Here is a 12,188-nt window from a genome sequence, read left to right on the forward strand (position 1 = left end):
AAACGAAAAGAAACTAGCATGGATAATACAGTGGCAAAGTGTAAACACCGGCTAACAAAGTGAAAGCATAAGCATGAATGTAAAGTCGGTGAGAACACGTACTCCCCCAAGCTTAGGCTTTTGGCCTAGCTTGGTCTACTCCCATGGTGGGCAATAACCAGCTCCAGGATACTCCGGAGCATACTGTGGATGCCACTACTGTGTGAGCTCCTCTGGCTCCCACTGATAAACTGGCGTCTGGTACTCTACTGGCGGCTCGGGCTTGGGCGCCTGTGGTTGGGCCAAGCCCCAATATGCGTAGATATCCGTGGGCATAATAGTGTACCTGCCTGCATGAAGATCGAACAAACAAGGAGCAGGCAAAGTAATAGTCTCTTGAGTACCCTGACTAAACACCAGGTTATAAATCATCCGTCTACTAGCATCTCTATCCATACACTCATGGCGAACCATGCTGTCATAATCCAGATATCTCTCAGGGAGAAGCATCTCTCCTTCCTCTCCCAGTCTAATGGGTATCTCAAAGTGTCTGGCAAGATGGGTAGCGTAGATACCTCCATAGACGACACCCTTGGAACGGTTCAGGTTCAACCGTTGAGCTACTATAGCGCCCAAGCTATAAGTCTTGTCGTTATAAAGGCCTTCGTGCAAAACCGCAAGGTCTGGAGAACTAAGTGATCTAGCCTCCCCACGGTCAATCAAACATTTTCCCACAAATAGTGAGAAGTACCAAAGCACAGGAAAATGTATGCTGGCAATTCTAGCGCGAGACACTCCTCTCTCCTCTCCAACAACAATAGAACCAATGAAATCCTCCAAGTCCTGTGGAAGAGGGTCACGGATATCCCCAACATAAGGTAATTTGCATACATTGCAAAAGTCCTGCAGCGTCATGCACTAGGGAACATCGTATATCATGAACTCAACCATGGGAGGATTCTTCCTCGGATAAAAGTTGAAGCTTTGAACAAAAATATTGGTGAGGAGGAGATATTGTGGGCACTTATCTTCAACGAACGCAGTAAGACCTGCGTTCTCCACAAAGTAATAAAAGTCTTCATAAAGTCCGGCGGCGCGCAAAAATTCATCACTTGGCCACTCGCACGCTCGAAGTTCTGTGACTCGAGGGACTGCGTACTTGGGGTGGTTCTTCTCATCCTCCTTGTGGTTACGGCTTGAAGATCCTCTCAAGAACCTCCTCATCTTTTCCTTTTTCTAGCTCTGAAAAATTCTGAAATTTTTAGAGACTTCGAAAGAAAAGTGAACAAGGATCAACCCAACTTGTAGCAACTACTCCTACTAGTGCCTAGAGACCGTATCACGTGGTAAAACTACTTGGGACTAATTAAAATCAACTTTTCTAGCTCAAGAACAGGGTCACCAAGGTAGCAAGAATTCGCGAAGGATAAAGCACTAGAGCAAAAACTAATTGGACCAATGGAGGAGTCACTTACCAAGGAGTAATTTCCCCAAAACGGTTTGGAGAATGCTGCCTTGAGCAAAGAGATCGAAAATCACAACCAAATGAGCAAGAACACGTGTTTGAGCTGCGAAACAATTTTTTCTAGAGGTGGAAGAAGAGGCTGGGAGCTGGAATGAGTGGAGGGGATGCCTGTGGGACCCACAAGCTTGCACCCTGCCACTAGGGGGGTAGGTGGAGGTGGGAGGGCTTGTTGGCCCACTGGTCAGGCCCCCAGGCCAGCTCTCAGGCCTAGGAATTTTCAAAAATTCCAAAAAATCATACTAAATTTTCAGGACCATCGAAGAACTTTTATTTTCGAGGTATTTTTCTCCGGGACGCTAAAATAGAAAACAAGAAAAGCTAAACTAATTCTATCATTTTTCTTCTAAGCAACAGAAATGGAAAACTCAAAACAGAGGTATGTGACTCTCTGATTCATCCGTTTCATGGTCATCGAAAGAAATCCGTCAATGGGGTTGATCAAATCCTTATGACAAAACCTTCTCGAATCGCAAGAGAGAACGGAGAATTTTAGAATAGCCACTAAGTCACCTCAAATGGGATAGATATCTCCCCAACAAGCAAATCATACTTCATCTTGACACGAGGAATAGGGCATTCAAAGCTCCCAATGAGAATCGATGAAGTCTTTTCGATAGCATTGATGAAATGTACTTGATATCGTTTCTTCGGAAAGTGCACTGTGTGCTCATTACCGTTGACGTGGAAAGTGACGTTGCCTTAGTTGCAATCTATAACAGCCCCTGCAGAATTTAAAAAGGATCTTCCGAGGATGATCGCCATGGCATCGTCCTCGGGAATATCCAAGATAACATAGTATGTTAAGATAGTGGTGTTAGCAACCACAAGAGGCACATCCTCGCAAATGCCGATAGGGAAAGCAGTTTATTTGTCGGCCATTTGCAGAGAAATTTCAGTAGGTGTCAACTTATCCAACTCAAGTCTACGATAAAGAGAGAGCGGCATAACACTAACACCGGCTCCAAGGTCACGTAAGGCAGTTCTTACATAGTTTACTTTAATGGAGCAAGGTATAGTGGGCACTCCGGGATCACCAAGTTTCTTAGGAGTTCCACCTTTGAAAGTATAGTTGGCAAGCATGGTGGAGATCTCAAGATCCGGTATCTTCCGTTTGTTAGTCACGATATCTATCATGTACTTGGCATATAGAGCATATCAGTTAACCGCATCTGCAGAAAGACAGGTCTTATCATCTCAAGGAAGCACTCAAAATCCTCATCATCCTTTTTCTTGGATGGCTTAGGAGGAAAGGGCATAGGTCACTGAACCCATGGCTCTCTTTCTTTACCATGCTTCCTAGCAGTGAAGTCATTCTTGTCGTATTTCTTAGGTTGTGGATTATCAGGATTAACCGTAGGTTCAATCTCCACATCCTGATCATTGCTAGGTTGAGCATTATTATGAACATCGCTGTCCACATAGTCACCAGGTTCATGTTCATCACCTGATTGTGTTTCTGCATCAGACGCAGAAATATCATTAGGTTCTTCAGGTGTGACAGTATTTGGTGAACTGGCATGCAGGTTTCTATCATCCTTCTTCTTCTCCTTAGGATGACTAGGTGTATCAGCATGGATTCCTTGAGAATCTCGATCAATTCTCTTAGGATGACCCTCATGATACAAAGGTTCCTAAGTCATTTTGCCTCCTCCAGTAATGACTCTGACAGAGTTGTCATTTAATTCATTGAGCAGGTCATTCCGAGCTTTAAGTACTTGTTCTACCTGAGTAGTAATCATAGAGGCATGTTTACTCAGAAGCTTCAGATCATTGACATTTCTGTCTACACAAGCACTTAGATGGCTAAGCATACGAGCACTTTGTTCCAAATGTGTGCTAACATAATTATTGAAACTCTGTTGTTTGGCAACAAAGTTGTCAAATTCATCAAAACATAGGCTAGCAGGTTTATCAAAAGGAATATCACTCTCGTCAAACCTACGCAGAGAATTCACTTCTACTACCTGTATCGGGTTATCGAGACCATGGATCTCTTCAATAGCTAGTAGCTTTTTGACATCTTGAGATCTAATGCCTTTCTCTTGTATAGATTTCTTGGCTTCTTGCATATCTTCGGGACTGAGGAATAGAATACCTCTTTTCTTAGGAGGTGGTTCGGGAATAGTCCAAGCATTATCGTTGATCAAGAGGTTATTCAGTAGGGTCTCAGCTTGTTCCACAGTTCGTTCCCTAAAAACACAACCGACACAACTATCTAGGTGGTCTCTAGAGGCATCGGTAAGTCCGTTATAGAGGATATCAAGTATCTCGTTCTTCTTAAGAGGGTGATCAGGCAAAGCATTCTGTAGCTGGACGAGCCTCCCCCAAGCTTGTGGAAGACTCTCTTCTTGGAGTTGAGCAAAGTTGTATATTTCCTGCAAGGCTGCTTGCTTCTTATGGGTAGGGAAATATTTCTCACAGAAGTAATAGACCATATCCTGGGGACTACGCACACATCCAGGAGCAAGAGAGGTGAACCAGGCTTTAGCGTCATCCTTTAGAGAGAAAGGAAACAACTTAAGGATATAGAAGTGGTGGATCTTCTCCTCATTAGTGAAAAGGTTGGCTATTTCGGATAGTTTGGCATGATGGGCTATGACCGTCTCAGACTCATAATCGTGAAAAGGATCAGATTCGACTAGAGAGATTATCTCAGGGTCGACAGAGAATCCATAATCCTTATCGGTGACAAAGATAGGCGAAGTGGCAAACTTCGGGTATTTTTCATCCTAGCTTCCCGAGATTTTTCCTTCCACTTGAGAAGTAATTTCTCAGCGTCATAGGCATCCTTACATGCAAGAAAATCCTCAGCTATCTCTCCCTCCATAACATAACCCTCAGGTATATCAGGCAATTCATATCTAGGAGAGCTAGATCTAACAGGAGCAAAAGCAGGTTCTATCTCAATAGTATTGGCAGTATCAGAAGCATCACGAGCATTGGCAGTAACTCTAGCAATATGAGCATCAAGGAACACTCCTAGTGGAACATCAGGCAAATGAGTATCCCTAGCAGTATCAAGCATAGCATCATCAGGCAAAATAGCATGATGGGGTTATAGTCCTAGGGTAGGGTCATAGGCCTGCCCTATGAGTCCTACCCAAGGACTACCCTTCATAAGGGATAAGGCCCTTAGTCAGTTCCGACTGAATTAAGGACTTCCCGTCATCCAGTCGGTGACGATTCCTCCATCATCCAGTCGGAGATGAGCATTCGGAGCGTATCGAACTTACCGACTGGATTCCACTCTGTGCATCGTAACCCCCCTGGAGGGCAACGGTCATACGTTTCCATGTACCTTTATTAGCATTTAAGACATATGTTACCTGTAACGTAGGCATTTATTCGCCACTACTCCACCCCTGTGCACCAAACCGTTGTGAAGGGCAGCGCACTCTATATAAGCCGCCCTTCCCCACTGGTGCAGGGGTTAGCAATTCACTGTAATCCATATTCCACTCGACAACAAGCTCCCAAGAGCACTGAGACATAGGGCTTTTACCTCCACCGTAGAGGGGCCTGAACTCATACAACGTCGCCGTAGCTAAGCCTATGCCCATCCCTTCGTACCCTACACATCTACTGTCAGACTTATACCCACGACAGTTGGCGCCCACCTTGGGGCAGGCGTCTAAGCGACTTCCGGCGAGTTCGCGACTACATATTTTCATCATGTCATCCGGTGGAGATTTGAGCATGGGTCACGAGATCCTCTTCGGCGCTCTCTCCTTCATCGTCGACGATTCGGCATGGCTTTGGGACGCCCCTCTCGACATCGAGGCGCTCCCCAGTCGCGGGGCTACGCACTTCCGTGCCGGCGCCCGCGATATTCTTCTTCTCTAGCAGTCGGCTCCGGTGTCGACCTACGCTGCCATCACGCGCCGCAACAAGCGGTCCCACCGTCCGCGGATCCAGCGTTGGGTGCAACACGCCCAGGCGCGCCAGAACGCCCAGTCGGTTGTGGTTGCGCCGCCGTCCCAGCGCTCGGACTCAGTTCCGACTGAGTTTCCTTCCGAGTACTTGGGTCGCGAGCCTGCAGCTGAAGTGCACATGGACAACTCCCATGAAAGTCCCCGCCAAACTGGCCGGAACGAGCACGAGGTCGGCGAAACATCCGGCGCTCGCCATCAGCCCCGTCGTTCTGCCAGTCGGCACACTCGGCGGAGCAACGTGGAGGTGTTCCGCACACCCGTCCTCAACCTGGCTGCCGCCGCCAAGATAGCTGATTCCCTCCAGTTAACTGATTCAGAGGCTGGCAGAGGGATCGAGCAAATCCGTGCCCAGCTGCACACGACACAGCAACAAAATTCGGCGGTCTCCCAATCGCACAACAGGATTCACAATAGTTTTGTTCACGCGAACACGCATCGGTCAGTTCACAGCCCCGGTTCTCATCAGCGACACAGGGGAGGCAGCCGTTCCATGAATCCCGAAGATCGTCGCCGCTCACGCACCCCTCCGCGGGGTGGGCCCTACGGGCCCCGACATCATGATGATCGGCGTTCAGTCGGTGACACTTATGATCCGAGGCCCGACGCGAGAGGGCATATCGCCCAGAGGAGGGTCGACAGGGGCCGAGCCCACCGAGATGGTCACGATATGGACTGTCCGAGTGGAAGCAGGACCATCGTCTCTGGTCCCGAGTGTTTCAGTCGAGCCATCCGTTCGGCTGACATCCCTCCCAACTTCCGATTGGCGACGGGGATCAACAAGTTTACAGGAGAATCCAAGCGAGAAACGTGGCTGGACGACTACCGAGTGGAAGTCCAGATCGGAGGAGGGGACGACCACGTCGCCATGAAACACCTCCCTCTGATGCTCGATGGCTCGGCACGAGCATGGCTGAACCAGTTGGCTCCCTCAAGCATCTACAGCTGGGCAGATCTGGCCCGAGTCTTCATCAGGACCTTCGAAGGGACGTGCAAACGCCCTGCTGGCCTCGTGGAGCTCTAGCACTGTGTCCAGAAGCATAATGAGCCCCTGCACGATTTCATTCAGCGTTGGACGACCCTCTACCACACGGTGGAGAACGTCACAGAGCACCAAGTAGTCGGCGCCTTCAAGGCAGGCATGCGGTACAGAGATCTGTACCTGAAGTTCGGTCGAACCGACGACATCACCATGAGTAAGATGATGGAGATAGCGGCACGCTATGCAAATGGCGAAGAAGAGGACCGCATTCGTAGCGGCAAGCACAAAGCAGTCGTCGATGGAGATGGGAATAGCACTCGGAAGCAGAAGCAGAAAGCTCCGTCCACTCCGCAGGCAGAGGCCGCAGCTGTTACCAATGCCAAGTTCAAGGGCAAGGGGAAGGCTCAGTTCACCCCCAAGAAGAAGCAGTTCGGAAACCCCATCCTGGACCAGCCATGTCCGATTCACACGAAGATGGATGAAGAGGGCAACACCATATACCCGAAGCATACCGCTCGGCAATGTCGCCTCCTGATCCAGGGGTTCGGCAAAGGGCAACCGAGTGAAAAGGGCAATGAACAGGATGAGGAGGACAAAGAGGATCCGTTCCCCCAAGTCCATGCAACACTGATGATTTTTGCTGACGTTGAGAGCAAGAGTCGACTGAAGCTGGTGAAGAGGGAGGTGAACATGGCCACGTCGACCAACCCCATGTTCCTCAAATGGTATCGGACTGCGATCACCTTTGAACAGTCGGATCATCCAGCACACGTACCCACCCCAGGGAGGCATGTTCTAGTCGTCGACCCGGTGGTGGAAGGAGTCCGACTGCGCAAAGTCCTCATGGACGGCGGCAGTGGTTTGAACATCATGTACGCTGACACTCTCAAGGGGATGGGCATTCCGATGTCCAAACTTAGCGAGAGCAGCATGCAGTTCCATGGAGTCGTCCCTGGAGGAAAGGCCAAGTCACTCGGCTAGATCGCGTTGGACGTCGTCTTTGGCTCCGACAAGAACTTCCGCAAGGAAAAGCTGACGTTCGAGGTGGTGGACTTCCAGAGTGCGTACCACGCAATTCTGGACCGCCCGGCGTATGCGCGTTTCATGGCCCGTCCATGTTACGTGTACCTGAAGCTGAAGATGCCAGGCCCGAAAGGTGTGATCACTATCACAGGCAATCGGCAGCGGGCCGAGGAGTGTCTGCAGCAGGGATCGAGGATCGCCGACCAGCAGATGGTTGTCCTCGAGCTTGACGGGTACAAGAAGACAGTCGACCCCGCTGACTTGATGCGTTCGAAGAAGCCAGCTTCGGAGTCCGCATTCCAGTCGGCAGGAGAGACGAAGAAGGTCAGCATCCACCCGATGGACGACACCACTGCTCCGACGAACATCTTCACCACCCTCGATCCTAAATAGGAAGCCGAGCTCATCCAATTCCTCCGTGAGAACTGGGACATCTTCGCATGGAAGCCCGCTGACATGCCAGGTGTACCCAGGGAGTTGGCTGAGCACCGACTGCATGTGGATCCCGCCGCTCGGCATGTCCGAGAACGCCTGCGTCGGTCCGCCACGCACAAGAGGAAGGCAATCGGAGAAGAGGTGGCCAAGCTTTTGGCAGCCAACTTCATTCACGAGGTACACCACTCCGAGTGGCTCGCCAATGTTGTCATGGTGCCCAAGAAGGACAGTCGCTCCGAATGTGCATCGACTTCAAGCATCTCAATAAGGTCTGCCCGAAAGACCATTTTCCGCTCCCCCGCATCGATCAAATTGTCGATTCGACTGCGGGTTGCGAGCGTTTGTCATTTCTTGATGCCTACTCGGGCTATCATCAGATCCGTCTATATGGCCCCGATGAATGAAAAACAGCCTTCATCACCCCATTCGGGTGCTTCTGCTACATCACTATGCCATTTGGTTTGAAGAATGCAGGAGCAACCTTTATGCGCATGATCCAAAAATGCCTCCTCGACCAGATCGGTCAGAATGTTGAGGCGTATATGGATGATATCGTAGTCAAGTCACGCAAAGGTTCCAACCTGCTGACTGACTTGGTAGAAACATTCGCCAACCTTCGTAGGTACGATATCAAGCTCAACCCAGCCAAGTGTTCATTCGGCGTTCCCAGCGGAAAGTTACTCGGTTTCTTCGTTTTCGAATGAGGGATCGATGTCAACCCCGAAAAGATCGGGACCATCGTCCGAATGGAGCGGCCGGTCAGAATACACGATGTTCAAAGGCTCACAGTTTGCCTAGCGGCTTTGAGCAGGTTTATCAGTCGACTTGGCGAGAAGCGATTCCTCTGTACCGACTCATGAAGAAATTAGATACTTTCGAGTGGACAGACGAAGCCCAAGTCGCATTCGACGACCTCAAAGTCCTACTTTCCACCCAGCCGGTTCTTACTGCTCCGCTCAGTAAAGAGCCCCTTCTTCTGTACATCGCGGCTGCAAATCAAGTCGTCAGCACTCTTCTCACAGTCGAACGGGAAGAAGAAGGCAAAGCATACGAGGTTCAGCGGCCAGTGTATTATGTCTTCGAAGTCCTGACTCCTTCCAAGCAGAGGTATCCCCACTATCAAAAACTTATCTACGGGATTTACATGACTGCGAAGAAGGTGGCTCATTATTTCCAAGACCACTCGGTGTCTGTCGTTTCTGAGGCTCCGTTGTCGGAAATCCTCCACAATCGGGACGCATCGGGTCGAGTGGCGAAGTGGGCAATGGAGATGTTATACTGCGACATCAAGTTCGAGGCCAAGAAAGCTATAAAGTCTCAAGCTCTGGCTGACTTCATAGCAGAATGGGTAGAACAACAGCAACCGACCCACATCTACTCGCCTTATTGGACAATGTTCTTCGATGGGTCCAAGATGTTGAATGGCTCCGGCGCTGGTGTTGTGATCATATCGCCAAAGGGTGACAAACTCAAGTATGTGTTGCAGATACACTTTGATTCCTCCAACAACGAGGCAGAGTATGAAGGTCTCCTTTATGGACTGCGCATGGCCATCGCACTCGGCGTCCGTCGCCTGATGGTCTATGGCGATTCGGGTTTGGTGGTTAATCAAGTGATGAAGGAGTGGGACGTCAGGAACCCCACCATGACCACATACTCCAATGCAGTGAGGAAGCTCGAGAAAATTTTTGAAGGTCTAGAACTCCACCATGTTCCGTGATTGAAAAACCAAGCAGCTGATGAGTTGGCAAAACTTGGATCCACTCGGAGACCAGTCCCGAGTGACGTCTGCCTCGAGCACCTCCACCTTCCCTCAGTTAAAGAAGATCCTTTCACAGAGGAAACAGTACAACCAAAGAGCTCGACAGATCCGACTGAAGTCGAAGTACCTGCTGTGGTTGATTTGATCATGGAGATTCTTGTTGTCATCCCCGATTGGACTGTGCCGATCACTGCATACATCCTGAGGCAAGAATTACCAGAAGACGAAGTCCAAGCCAGACAGATCATCCGCAGGTCAAAGTCGTTCACTTTCATTGATGGTCAGTTGTACAAAGAAAGCGTTTCAGGCGTCCTTCAACGATGCATCTCCCCTGAAGAGGGACAGTTAATCCTGGAAGAAGTTCACTCGGGAACCTGCGGTCATCACGCCTCCTCAAGGGCAATCATCGCCAAAGCATTCAGAGCTGGCTTCTTCTGGTTGCAGGCGAATGAAATGGCGAAAGATATGGTCGACCGGTGTGAAGGCTGTCAGTTCTACTCTAACAAGTCCCACAAGCCAACATCTGCGTTGAAGACAATCCCTCTTGTTTGGCCATTTGCAGTATGGGGATTAGATACAGTCGGTCCATTCAGGACAGGCCAAGGGGGATTCACACATCTGTTGGTGGCAGTCGACAAGTTCACAAAGTGGATTGAAGCCAAGCCCATCAAGAAGCTCGACGCCCTTACGGCCATCAAGTTTGTCACGGACATCATCTCCAGATTCGGGGTACCTCACAACATAATCATTGACAACGGAACAAACTTTGACTCGGACAGATTCAAAGGTTTCTGTACAGGCCAAGGTATCAGAGTGGATTTTGCATGTGTGGCGTATCCCCAAACAATCGGGCAAGCAGAGCGGGCGAATGGACTTATTCTGCAAGGTTTGAAGCCTCGAGTCCTGCGAGAAGTGGGACATGCCGCCGGCGCATGGGTCACCGAGCTACCTTCGGTGCTTTGGGGTTTCCGCACAACCCCAAATAGATCTACAGGGCGATCCACGTTCTTCCTCGTTTACGGAGCAGAGGCAGTCCTTCCGAGTGACTTGCTTCACAACGCTCCACGAGTTGAACTCTTCTCCGAAGCTGAAGCAGAGCAAGCAAGGCAAGACGGAGTGGATATTCTAGAGGAGAAGCGCGAGATGGCATTGGCACGCTCAAGCATTTACCAACAAGATCTGCGGCGCTTTCACGCGCGACACGTCAGGAGTCGTACATTCCAAGCAGGCGACCTGGTGCTCCGAGTGGATCAGCAGAGACCTCACAAGTTGGCTCCCGCCTGGGAAGGACCCTTCATCATCTCCAAGGTGCCGAACAACGCAGCATATCGACTCTACAATATCGACTGGGAAACGGACGAGCCGCGAGCATGGAACGGAGATCTCCTGAAGCGTTTCTACACGTGACCGTCGACTGAAGCAATGTAAAGAACAAGTATCGGTGAAGTAATACAAAGCAGATTGAGTTTTTGTAGATTCAAAATTCTTCCGCGGTCGCAGACTCCAGTCTCAGAAAAAAAAAATAGCTACGAACCAGAGTATCCTAAGTACTAACTTTCTCCAAGTGTGCACTAAACGTCGCACTCGGGGACTTAGCTGCGATCAAGAATCGCCTAAGTACAAATTTTCTCCGAGTGTGCACTAACCGTCACACTCGGGGACTTAGCTGCGATCACGAATCGTCCAAGTATTAACTTTTTCCGTGTGTGCACTAACCGTCGCACTCGGGGACTTAGCTGCGATCACGAATCGCCTAAGTATTAACTTTCTCCGAGTGTGCACTAAACTTCGCACTCGGGGACTTAGCTGCGATCAAGAATCGCCTAAGTACAAACTTTCTCCGAGTGTGCACTAAACGTCGCACTCGGCGACTTAGCTGCGATCCAGAATCGCCTAAGTATTAACTTTCTCCGAGTGTGCACTTAACGTCGCACTCGGGGACTTAGCTGCGATCAAGAATCGCCTAAGTACAAACTTTCTCCGAGTGTGCACTAAACGTCGCATTCGGGGACTTAGCTGCGATCCAGAATCGCCTAAGTATTAACTTTCTCCGAGTGTGCACTTAACGTCGCACTCGGGGACTTAGCTGCGATCAAGAATCGCGTAAGTACAATTTTTTCCGAGTGTGCACTAACCGTCGCACTCGGGGACTTAGCTGCGATCACGAATCGCCTAAGTACAAACTTTCTCCGAGTGTGCACTTAACGTCGCACTCGGGGACTTAGACGCGATCCAGAATCGCCTAAGTACTAACTTTCTCCGAATGTGCACTAAACGTCGCACTCGGAGACTTGTCTGCGATCAAGAATCGCCTAAATAGAAAGCTTCCTTCGAGTGTATCTCACAGATCCACTCGGAGGCTTAGCAGACCCTCATTGAGGCTCATGTAGATGTCAAGACAACTGACAATTACATGAGTAGCAGAACCTCATTGAGGCTCATGTAGATGTCAAGAAAACTGACAATTACATGAGTAACAACTCGCTCTAAGTACGACCTTACACTCGCACTCGAAGACTTAGCCGCGATCATGAATCGCCTAAGTACACAATT

This window comes from Hordeum vulgare, chromosome 2H, assembly GCF_904849725.1.
Source record: "Hordeum vulgare subsp. vulgare chromosome 2H, MorexV3_pseudomolecules_assembly, whole genome shotgun sequence".
NCBI lineage: Eukaryota > Viridiplantae > Streptophyta > Magnoliopsida > Poales > Poaceae > Hordeum > Hordeum vulgare.